Source organism: Cyprinodon tularosa, unplaced genomic scaffold (genome assembly GCF_016077235.1).
Source record: "Cyprinodon tularosa strain WSP-4 unplaced genomic scaffold, ASM1607723v1 ctg413, whole genome shotgun sequence".
In the NCBI taxonomy this organism is placed as follows: domain Eukaryota; kingdom Metazoa; phylum Chordata; class Actinopteri; order Cyprinodontiformes; family Cyprinodontidae; genus Cyprinodon; species Cyprinodon tularosa.
In genome coordinates this window covers 381,175-393,879 of record NW_024039134.1, presented here as the reverse complement: position 1 = coordinate 393,879, position 12,705 = coordinate 381,175, and positions in this window count along the sequence as shown.

The window sequence follows — 12,705 nt, the reverse complement described above, 5'->3', positions numbered from 1 at the left end:
CGGTGCTGTACAGCATCAGCCTCCCCAGGCCAACAGCACCGTCCGCTACTGCTGGATGCAGCCAAGACCCCGGCAGAATGATGGCGCAGCAATTACTAATCTCCTTCTTTGAAGAGAGTTCGAGTTATCCGTTTTGTTATCTAACGAGCGGACGTTGGAGAGCAGGATTGATGGACGCAGTGGTCTATGGGGATCTCTCTTTAGCTTCGCAGTTAGCCCCCCTCTGGACCCTCACTTTCTCCGTCTCGCATATCTCTTCCTCCGTCCGTTATCTTCCAATTTTGTTTTGCTGACATCCGTCCGTAGCACTCTGCAGCTTTTAAAACGGTCAAAAATGTCTATTTAAAACATTTTGTGACAGTAGCTCCAGCATGTTTGGCGTGTGAAATCCAGTAACTTGATTCGCCGTCGTGCCAAACTTCCTTCTTGCCAGAATAATTTGTTGATCTGTGTTGAGCACCACACCGCCGCTGATGTGAGGGTATGATGTGTGGTTTTAATGATGTACAGCAGCTGCACTGTGTTCAGTGTGTGCCTGTTTTATAAACCTTTTCAGATTTTCAGGAAAATATCCACTCCTTGAACTGCCAACTTAATGTGGTAAGGGGGTTTCAGTGCATCTATGATCACAGAGGCTATTTTGTCAGGTGCTTAAATGCCTCTGTGGATGTAGGATCTTTCAAGGCAAAGGGTCTTAAGGAATCGAGGCCAGTGATATCACCTGGTGTGGCAGAGCTCTTGCTTACCATGGAGCCAGGCCTAGGATTGAGGTAATCAGTCAGTGCCTAGTGGTAAAGTTAATCTTTTGGGATCCAGCAGGGCCAATTCCAAATAAGAAAGACAAGACCATCCACTATTGTGTCCGTTACCTGGGGAGAACCATGAGAGATCAATGCTAGGAATATTTGGCAGAAAATAAATAACTTCTGAGACGTTAAATGAGACCAACTCAGAAGTCTCCTCTTGGAGTTCACCTTGTTGGATAAGATGTAGAGGAGGTTCCTTTGAATTTTGTCTTGGCCTAAAGGCTGAAAAGGGGTACAGAGTACTAGACCTTCTTACCGTACTAAGTGTGGGTGCTGGACTGGGATACTTCAGCACCCATTTAGGATACCATAATAATACCTTAAGGGTGTGATCAGGAGGAATGAACCCCTTACCTCACTCTGAACCAGAGTTGTCCTTTATGTGACTTTTTTGCAAGTCATGGATTGCCAGTTTTTTTACACCATGATCAAACATAAGGGTTTTTTTTTCAGTGCAATTTGCACCAGAATACCCTAGGCTGGAACTCGATGATTGGCATTGTCGTCAAATCTTCTGACCTTTAGTCACATATCTTTGAAACTCTGAAGAGACGAGTCGAGCAGTTCACATTTCACCACCTTGGGATTAGTTGTAGACGTTAGAAGAGGAGGAACCAGTAGAATTTGGCAGGCTCCAGCAATTCTACTGCAGGCATGCCCAAAGTTGGTCCTCGAGGGTGGCAGTCCTGCAGGTTTTAGAGATTTCTCTGCTTTAGCACAGTTGATTCTGATGAGTGCATTTCAGCAAAAGCCTGTTCATCAATAAAAATCAGCTGTGCTGGAGCAGGGAAACCTCTAAAAACTGCAGGACTTTGGGCATGCCTGGTCTACTGGGACTGTACAGCAGAGCCCTCTGTAAGGTTGTGTTTAACTCTGGGAGAGCCTCCCTCAGATTTCAGGGGAGGTTAGGGACATAGAGTCCATGTCTGCTATATTCTCTACATCTATCATCAATGCAGCTGCCCGTAGCTATGGCCTTAAGATCTGCGGGGCCTGTTGTGGTAGCAACCCAGTGATGGACAACTACAGTAAGGAATGCCTTCAAGATGAAGAAAGCATCCCATCAAGCCTAGTTGGATGATGGGCTCCTGAGGCAGCAAATGGGCACTGTGAGGCAGTACATCTGTGCAGTTGCAGAGGCTAAAGCTTACAGTGGGAACTGAGATTTCCTGAGCTTGAATGAGGACATATTTGGATGGTGGAAGGAATACTTTTGTCTTCCTTAGAAGCAGATAACAGAGGTCTATTGAGTACCTCAGGTCTTTTAATGTTGTTGGGCTATGATCAATCAAGGGTGGTTGACATGTCTTATCAACATTATAGAGAATGCCCCTAGACTGCCAGATTGGGGTGCTGTTCTTGCTCCACAAGAATGGCATTGGCACAGAGTAGGGATCTCACTTTTCAACCTCCAAGGGAGTTGCTAAAGAGAAGAGTCAAGTTAATTGTCCATACTCAACTTAAGGAGGAGTGATGTGGTTTTTCTCCTGGCCCTGGAATACTGGACCAGCTCTACACCCGTCCGCTGAATACTTGAGGGTTCACTGGAGTTTGCCAACACTTTACTGACCTGGAGAAGGCATCCAGATGTATACCTCATGGTTCCCTGTGGGGATCAGCTAATGTTGCACTGACTCAAAGGGGCAAGACCTTTGAAATTTTAGCATTCAAGTTCAAGGGCAGGGCATCATCAAATTATACTGATCAATATCTCAGATCAGATTGACACTGGAGTATGACATGTCTCCATCCTGCACAGACCCGAACAGTTGTTTTAGCTGTCTTTGTATTATTTCCGTATTTTTGCATACATCTGTTACACCTCAAAGAACTTGCTGTGGGATATTACTACATCCTGTGATGGATCCGGGTGTAGAGATCTTAATTAATTTGTATGAAATTTAATACTTCAAATAAATTCATTTTACAGCTATGAATACTAGATGGTATTATCTATTTCTAACATATTAAATTAAATTATGTTTTTTCTTTAAAATTAGGTTAATAATTTTACTATTAAATGAAGGTTTGTATACATAATGTTGAAAACAACACTGCACAAGTGAACATCTTAAAAAGTTGAACAATTGTATTTTGCTTCACAATCAAAAACCCATATGGATCTTTATCTTCCACTTGGGTTGATGCTGTTTGGCAAAAGTGAATCTTTTTTTTTTCTTCAGCTGAGATTTTTCAGAATCAATTCTATGTTCTTAAGAAATCTAGTCATATTTGTGCCAAACATAATGTCCCTAACAAAAATAATGAATACTGTTAATTATTCACTCAAGGCAAGACATTTTATAAGTCATCTTTTTTTCTCATTTTTGCCTTGGCTGCTCCAAGACCAAATGTTACTATCAGGTAACTCATTTACTTTCCTCTCTTATTTTTGCCACTGCAGCCAGGCCAACTGTGAATAACAATTACAGGGACTTTCCTACTCTGCAATCTCTTTTGGGCTTCCTTCCTATAAGTACTTATCCCTGAACTGAACTTAAAGTGACAGGAAAAAAATTCCAGGACACACATATTCAAATGTACTTACATTTTTTATCATCCTTTTTTTCCTCAGTAAATTAAGTTTAAGAGATTACTTTATTCCCAAGTTATCTAAATAATTTATGATGATACTTGATCTCACACTGTAGAAACTTACCTCTGCATTTCACCCATTCCCTTGGGGAGCAGTGTGGGGTGAAGGGTCTTGCTCAGGTACAGTGCAGGCTGTGGGGATCGAACCGGGTACTTGCAACCTTCTCAGAGCACAAACGCACTGCTCCAACCCCTAGGCATACGTACATTCCCCACTTTTACTAGATAATGAGGAAAAGAAGAATGGTGTTACTCCTGCAGGTTTAAGTCAGACTCCAGTTCCTATTAGAAGTTAAAAGTTTTCCAACTTCAAGTAGTTAACATTTGCGTATCTCTCGCTTTGCTTGCATGACCTAACTCTGTTCAGCAGCTCAGATGTTTTGTCCAGCTGTGGCTGTAATTCAATACTGCTGTGTTGACTCTGCCCACACTAGCCCATCCCCTCACATTCTTCTCTCCACCTTCTCCCTGCTGCTTTCTGTCATTCCTGCAGCCCACCACCCAGACTGATCTCCATCTGCTGCACGTCCAACTTACTATCAGAACAAAGCTCCACAGATAATATTTTACGTTGTTTACATTCTGTTATATTGGCCACTAAGTATTGTTAGGTTTGGCCAGCTGTTGTTTCCACCGTATAAACAAAAACCTGTAATGGATTTTAAACTGGAACTGGAGCATATTTCATCCTCTTGCATGATGACAAATTTTACATTGTAGTTATGGGGGATTCTTTTAGCAATGCAACTCATTTATTTATGTATAAAATGTTATTTCTGAAAAAAAAAACAAGCCTAGATGAATCATGTACAAAATCATTTCATTTTGTAGATACATAGTGATAAATCTTAAAAATTGTTAGACTAAGAGGGGATTTCAGAATATACATTGATTATTAGTTAATAAAAACACATAGTGCTGTACTACATGATCTAAACTTTTATTTACTTTTTTTTTGCTCTACAGCAGTCACTATAGACATCAAAACTATAATATTTTCTCATTTTCCTACCTTTTATATTCTATTTATAAAGATGTACATCGACATGTTGTATTTTTTGCATTTATGTGAATAAAAAAGTATTTTGTTTACTTTCCATTCTCACAGACAATCTGGATTCTGTTGCATCAGCTCCCCCTTGAGGTACTTTAAGGAGATACGTTTATGTTAAAAGTAATTGGAATACAACCAGTTGATTGCTACCACAACCTTTACTATTATTTTAATGCTTAAAATTATTTAAATACATATCAAAAGCATTATTAGTTATTAAAGTATTAAAATCTAAAAGAACCAGCAGCCATATGTTCCTACTTTCTGCATAATTTTATCATTAACAGAGAGGAGTGTACTCATCATAGCTGTGCAGTTTAGTCAGTGAAGTGATTTATTATGTAAGCAAACATACTGTCTTTATTCATTGATGCAGAATGTTATGCGAGCTGTTTATAGTAAGCTCATCTCTTTATAATCTAAGAAAAATGTCTCCTTCGCTCTTTTAAGTTCCCCAGTAGCCCTTTTGAAGGCTTCAGATTGATTATCTTTCAGCAGCCATATGAAGGCACTGGCCTTGTCTGTCTTCTTTTAAATGTCTTCAACTTCTAGAGCTGTTGATTTTCAGGTCCCTTCTGCTTCAGACGGGCCAGGTGCTCTGACTGTTCCTGAAGATTGGAAAAACTCTGATGAAGCCTGCTGCTATAAATTGAGAAATTGCAATTGAAACTTATTGATCTAACAATGGAGAAATGTATTCTGCATTTAACCAATCACCTTTTAGGAGCAGTGGGCTGCCACTGTTCAGCGCCCAGGAGGCACTGAACAGTGTTCAGAATGGAGGATCGAACCGGCTACTTGCAACCTTCTCAGAGCACACGCACACTGCTCTAACACTAGGCCAACAATCCCCCAACTGATGATGCTTGATGCTAAGAATCCAAACATTGTCCAACACAAGTCCCAATCTGCTTGTCTTGGTTTCTACATTGCTCTGAGGTTCAGCTTTTTTCCACCAAGACAGCTCCAGCATTTTGCCAATCCTGGAAAAGCAGGATAAGGATCGAATTTTTCCTCTTGAGCATCTTGCAGGTAGCTGTCGCTTAGAGCAATCTGCTCCTATTTAAACAAAGCGCAATCATCTCTCTTTAAGTCATAATGTTCTCCCAGAGCTTTTATATCTTTTTCATTTTGGGGAATCTTCTGAGGGAAACCTTCCCTCAGATTCTCCACCTCCTGTTGGGCCTTTTATTTAAGTCCTGATCATAACATTCTTTTATCAATGGCTCCAGGTTAGACTCAGGTTTTATTTACCAAAACAGACTTAATTTCCTTTCAAGGGGCAATTGATCACCCATCCCACCACTGTTCTTAATGAGTAAGGGCCATCTCCACAGCGGTTGACCACTTCCAAAGCTTTTAATGATTTGTGAGTGTTGATTGCGATAAACAGTTCCACAATGAATTTGACGCCGGTGGAGTTATGAACATTTGAGAAATGAGGCAACCACTTCATATCTGTAGAAGTAACATTATTTTCTGATTTGGCTGCCGTTTGCTTCTGTGTGAGCACTTCTGGCAAAGGATATAATCTGATTCAAACCCCAGAGAATGCATTTGCCCAAACATTTTTTTCTTGTCTCATTGTCTTTTAAAAGAAACTTTGTCCTTGAGATGTTCTGAACAGAATGTAGCCATGCCACCCAGATCCAGAAATGCATACATTTGTATGAGTCCAGTTTCCTTGGAGGATTAAACTGTAATAATGGGTGGAATAAATCAAGCCTTTCCACATGTTTGGGTTGATGGTTGAAAAGAACAAATTCTTTTCTCCTTTAGAAATTTTTTTTTCTGTTTCTTAACTTTGAATTGTTGCCATTTTTCCATAAGATGAGTATTTTGACAGCAGTGGTTGTAAAGACTTTGTTTCTTTGAGCTGCTTGTTGTAGCTTTTCCTTCAGATGAATCCACTGATGTTACTTTAGTAAATGCGATGTTCTGTGACCGTAGCTTGAACTTGCTGAGAGGTGTCAAACCAGCTGTGTTTTGTTGTACATGTGCATCAATGTCATCAAAGACCTCCTCATGGTTCCCTGTGTTTGTGTGGCTTGGAAATGACCTTTTTCATGCTGTTTGCATATCCAACTCATGTAATGAGGCTCTTCCATCACATTACATCTCTGTAAGAATAAAGGATGGGTTTGTAGAGCTTGATTTTATTGAGTTGATATCTTAAACTTGTTCTCTAAATGTTCTTGAAAGAGACCCTTTGCCACAATGCAGCCTCGACCAGGAGGTATGTGTTGGCAGCTGCGAACCAGTTCTTTAGGCTATCCTCTGATGACTGTTCCAAACAGAACAGGGGGTCAGCTTTCCTAGCTCTGTCCTCCGCTCCTCGTTCACCTTGTTCAGATGTTTAACAAAAAATTAACACTTTGGCTCAATGGTGCATTGGTGGTACTTGGGGGGGGGGGGGGGTGCCCAGGCGGATGCCGGCATGCTCCTGGCTGCTGCTTCGTGGGACCTGGCCCCCTGGCTGCCGATGGGACCCACGGGCTCGTCCCCACAGCTCCTGGGGGCATCGCCGTTGCAGCAGATGAAGGGGTTTCCTGGGTAGCGTCTTCCCTCAGTGGTAAGGGGGCATATTTCCTGTGTTGGCCCCTCATCCGCACCTTTTTTTTAAGGGTCTCTTTGGGCATCTGGGGTTTTGGGTCCCCTGTAACCTCCCTCTGTGCGCTGGGGCCTTTGACTCTTCACAACCACTATTGAGTATTTTCTGCATGTATAAACCTTACACACACAGGCAGACTCTCACAAACACCTATAGGGGCTTGGATCCGGTTTCTTACATACTCACCAATTTTATCTTCAGTTACCACATTATGCATTCCGTATTGATTAGCTGATACTGTATGTTGCTGTATTGTATCTGTATTTCTATATATATTTCTTGCTATATTCTTTTTACATCTCTCTTTGCAGGTGATTAAGCAGACAGATGTTTTGTCAGTCTCTCTCTTCTGTCTCATCTTTCCTCTTCTTATTTTTCTACTTTTTCAATGTAATGTCTACATAACATTAATTATTACCTACATAAATCATAATAAAACTATTTACACATTTAAATCAAGCAGAGCACTATGGCGGAAGCGATGATCTCCACTTGTGAGATCAAAATCTGTTGGGATCCTTCTGGCATTAAGACAATAATCCTCATTGCCACATTTCTAAGCAGGACACTATTAAAAAAATAAATGTAACGGATCTCCTTCATAACAGGAAGGTCTCGTGTTGGCAGAGACTGTAAACGCTGCTGGTGCACAAGGCTTTTTTACTGTTTAAAAAACATTTTTATTGTATTCATTTTTTGGGGGGTCGGGGGGGGTTGTATTATATCAATGAAAGAAAAACTACAAAAAAGTAAAAGTACCATTTAGAAGAGCCATTACTGACTGACTTTTACAATGCAAAACCTTTCCCTTCGATGTAACTAACTTCCTGCAGAAGAGGTCCACCTGTTTGTTGGAGGTGAATCTCTAATGTGTTCAAAATGATATAAACATCTTTACAGTATTACCTCTGGAATTTTATAAATGAATAGTAGAGCATTGTTTAGAGGTTCCCATCATGTACATTTAAGGCAAAAATTTAGGCGTGTAATAAGACTAAATTCCCTAGTATAGTAAAACACTACCATTCATCGTCTGTAAGAGTTGAAATGCCTGTGGTTGGAGCCGTGCAGAAACAAAGAGGAAAAGCCAGACTGTGGAAGAAAAGGACATTCCTCATATTAACCGTTTCAGCCATAAACCATCCTGCCTGTTGTTGGGATTATAAGCAATTTTGTTTAGAAAGTAGGACTGAGGGCCGGATTTATCAAGATCCAATTTTGCGTGCAGTAATTTGCGCTCGCAAACTGGAATTTTGCGCGAGGGGCTGAACCATGGTTTGCGGGTGATTTAACAAGAGTGATTGCGTAACTGGTGGAAGGTGCAAAACTGTTGGAGACGCCCTATTTAAATGATGGTTTTGCGCGTTTTGTGGTTTGCGGCAAAGTAGTTTGTAGTCTGTACAAACTAGTGCATTAAGAAATTTAAATCTTAAAGTGACCCCCAACAAAAAAAATAAATAAGTAAATATATATATATATATATATATATATATATATATATATATATATATATATATATATATATATATATATATATATATATATATATATATATATATTTATAAATTGACAACCTTTATTCCCTAAGGTGGTATGTGCTGCAGTAAAAAAAAAAAAAAACAAAAAAAAAAAAACAGGTGTTTTGTATTGGCCTGTGACTGTGGATGGGATCCCCGCAGCATTTGGCACGTTGCTCCACAGGCGCAGGGGGAGAACCCCGACCCCGTCGGACAGCACTACTGAAAAAACGAGATTGGGAGATCCCAGCTCACGCTGCAACCGTACGCTGGAATGACCCAGATGCAAAAAAGTGCAATGTTGCAAGGAGTTTTGTGATATCTGGTATTGCGTGGGTCCTCCTTGTGGCTGGCTCCAAATCCATTCGGAGTTCCCCCAACAGCTCCAAAATGGCAATGCTGGATAAACGATATGTTTTGATGATCGTTTCCTCGTTCATTCCAAAAATATTCACACGGAGTGAAAAAATGCGTTCTCTGCGTCTCCTTGCTTTATTTCCATGTCTCCTTCTTGCGACAATAACCGCTGCCATGTGTGCGCAATTACGCATACAGACCATTTGCACCTTCTTTTGAAACGTGTTAAATATAGAGTCAGATACCGATACGTACAAAATTGCTTTCAGGTTTGATAAATCGCTTTGCGAGTGCTAAATTAATATATTTACATGTTCTCCTCCCACAAGACGCACTTTAGCGTGTAAACGCCCCATATTGCATATTCATTGCAGAAAAAGTACTAAATGGATCAGAGGCGCTATTTAGCACGTTTTAAAGACCAAATGCTTTTAGCACGCTGTTGATAGATCAGTTTGTACATTTTTTAGCGTGCGCAGTGAAATAGCTCACGTTTTAATACACGCAAACCTTTGATAAATCCGGCCCTGAGTTTAAAACAATATTTAGACCTAAAAAGTATCTGCTAAAAGATTTAAAAAACGAGCTCCATATAACGAATCATATAACATGAATCAAACTTATTTTAATCATTTATATTGTTTAAAAAAAACAATCCACTAAGGCGAGATATTTTTCTCAGTCATCAGTAATATTGGCCTTTAAATGCATTTCTACAGTGCTAGCAAACAGCTGATGAAGTCCAGACATATGAACATGTTTTAAAATCATTTGCTGGATCTGTGATCACTTCCAGTCTTTTTCTGTCCTTTTTTCTCTAAAGAAAACAATCTGCCCAATAATGCACACCTTGATAAATGGTGTTGACCTGCACTGGCTGCACCCTCCCTCATCAGACATACATATTGCCATGTAAAAATCCATTAAGCATTTAAATATAGTCCATTTGGAGATAAAAAAAAAATGATGTGTAAAAATAGATAAGGTGAAAATACTTGTTGATCACTTGAGAGCCACTTTATGCAGCTGAAGCCTAAACCTGAGCTATAATTTATATTATATTATTCATATCCTTAAAGAGACTGGATGGTTTTTGCTTTTTGGGTCTAAATTTCTATTTTCAAAGTTTGTGTTTTTTGACAAAAGCCTCCACATTAAAAAACAAAAGATCAAACCAAACAGAAAATAATTGACCTATAGCCATTCTTTACCATTATGCCACCAGCAGGGGGCCTCAAGTGTAAACAAATGTGAGGACTGCTTTCAGTTTGCCAGAAAGTACTATTTCCTTCTTAGGTTCCTTTTTGTTAATTTCTTGCAAATTGATTCAGATGATTATATATGCATTAATTGATGTGATCTGTGTGTTGTACAGAAGAAACAGACCTATAAGGCTGTTGCAATTCCTATAGCTACATCTGGCTCCTTTAAATGTTTTCCTCAGTTGCGTCATTTGTGATTCAACTTCCTGTCCAGACCTAAATCCAGTAAGTCCTTTTTTATTGTAAGCATTGAATCATTCTGGAGTTTACCAACCTGGTCTTGCTAACCTCTGATTCTTTTTGGTTTCACCAGGAAAAACTGTTGTTTAGACTATTGAGTTTCAATTTCAGCATCAAAATACATTTTTCAATAGTTGCTGACTGAAAAATATCCTATTTCAGACCTGTTTGATCTCAGAATAATAACATCAAGGAACTAATTTTATTATTCCTAACTGATCTAAAACTAAAAAATCTTTAGTCTGTTTATTGACAGTAGGAAAAAGAAAATGGATTTTATTCAAAGTTCAACAAATCATTTGTGATAGTCTTTTGAAACACTCTAATTTCTTCTTCATAGTAACATGTAAAAGCACATGTAATGTCAACAAAGCCATAAAACGCATTTCTGTCACTGCCAAACCCAGTAAACACCAAAATATTTAATACTTTTCATTTGCATTAAACAGTGCTGACCCAGTACAGCTGTCATCGTGAGAGAATTAAGTTATTAAGTCTCAGTAGATATAAGGGAAGAACGGGCTATGTCCTTCTGGGTTATGTCAAAACAATTGCTGAGTGTCTGAGATGTTTTAAGCCTTATCTATACTCTGTATTAGAATAGAATGAGATGTGCCGTTTATCTTGTTCTTTGCTCAGTGAGAGCTTATCTAGCCTTTATGTGCAGCAGTCCTTACAAAGCCTTTGGCAGATGACATCCTCGTACTTGTAATATCTGACATGTCAGCCTAGCAGAAACATCTTTGCTTATTTTTAGAAGTACATTTGCAGCACAGAGGAAAATAGTCTTAGAAGTTTTTAAGAGTAGATACATCTATAAACAGCACTTGGTGCTTGTTTTATATTTTACCTGTTACCTTATATAATGGTGACCATTTAGGCCAGTGTATCTAAGTTTTTTTTTTTTTTTTATTGGAGTCACGGAAGTGAGTCCAATTTAAAAAAAAAATGTAATTTCAAAAAGATTAAAAAAGTTAAAAAGCAAACCAACGGACTTTGGTTTACAAGTTTGAAGACATTTCGATACCCATCCAGAAAGCTTTTTCAATTAAAGATGTCTGGATTATCGTTGAGCTCCAAACTTTATAGAATAGTCCAACAAAGCCTTGTTATGGCTTAGAAAGACCCTTAAGTAAAGCCTTTTTTAATTTATGTTATTCATTTATTTATTTGAATTAGGACAATGCACATTCATCAACATGTCAGGATAAAGCATCAGTGTAAATATGCCAGAATTAGCACAACAGCTAATTTGCATCCGCTGTCCTAAGGCAGGTAAAAACAGTGAACATTAAAAAAGACACTACAGGAGAGAACAGAGTGGAAACATATAAGATGCCAATAACATAAAATCACAATAAAATTAGGTTAACAATAAAATGAGGTTTACAGGCCCATGGAAACAGATAAATGTACCTGTGAACACATGTCTGGTTATTTTTCAACCAATGTTTCAAGGAGAATTTAAAACGTATATACACAGCCCCTAAAGGTATAGAGGACGATCTTTTATGTCCGGGTGGATCATCTAAATAAGTGGTCCCTTAATTGTCAATCATTCTGATGATAGGTTTACATAAGGCCGTCTTTTTGTATGCATGCAAACTTTCAAGCATATATGTGTGGTGAGCTACGGTTTCACATTAAAGCTCACCTTTTTCACCACAGTACTTTGAAAATGGTCAAGGGTCATAAGAGAAAAAGTGTCTACAAAGTGTATGAGAAGAAAAGAAAGGCCTCAGAAGAGGCAGATATATCCCAGAATGCTTTGCATGGAGAGATCTCCTTGCAAAGTATTATGGGATTTGCTGTTACAGCGGCCCGTTGGCGCCATAGGCTGCCGCTACCCGACAGCTGTGACTAATAAAGATGGAGCAGGCACCGCACAGTGGACCAACAGGGAAGTGATCATCTGTCCGATTTGTAAGTTAACTGAGTTCCCTATAAAGTCCACTATATAGACCCCGCTCTATGTAGGGATTGAGGGATTCAAAAAATTTGAGAAAATCCTCCACAATTCTTTTAAAGACCTCAACAACTCCCCATTACAAAGGGGCGGACCTATTGTTCAGGTTGTGTGAGCTGTGATTGACACTCCATCAGACGCTCCTCTGGCTGTGATTGGTTGTTTTGACTCGTCCCGAATTATTCTTTCCAGATTGAAATACAGGCAGTAGGCGGTACCAATTGAAGCAGTTTTTTTCATAGGTTACATATCACATGTACTGCTGTCTGGGCATAGGGACAGTTTCAGCCAATATGA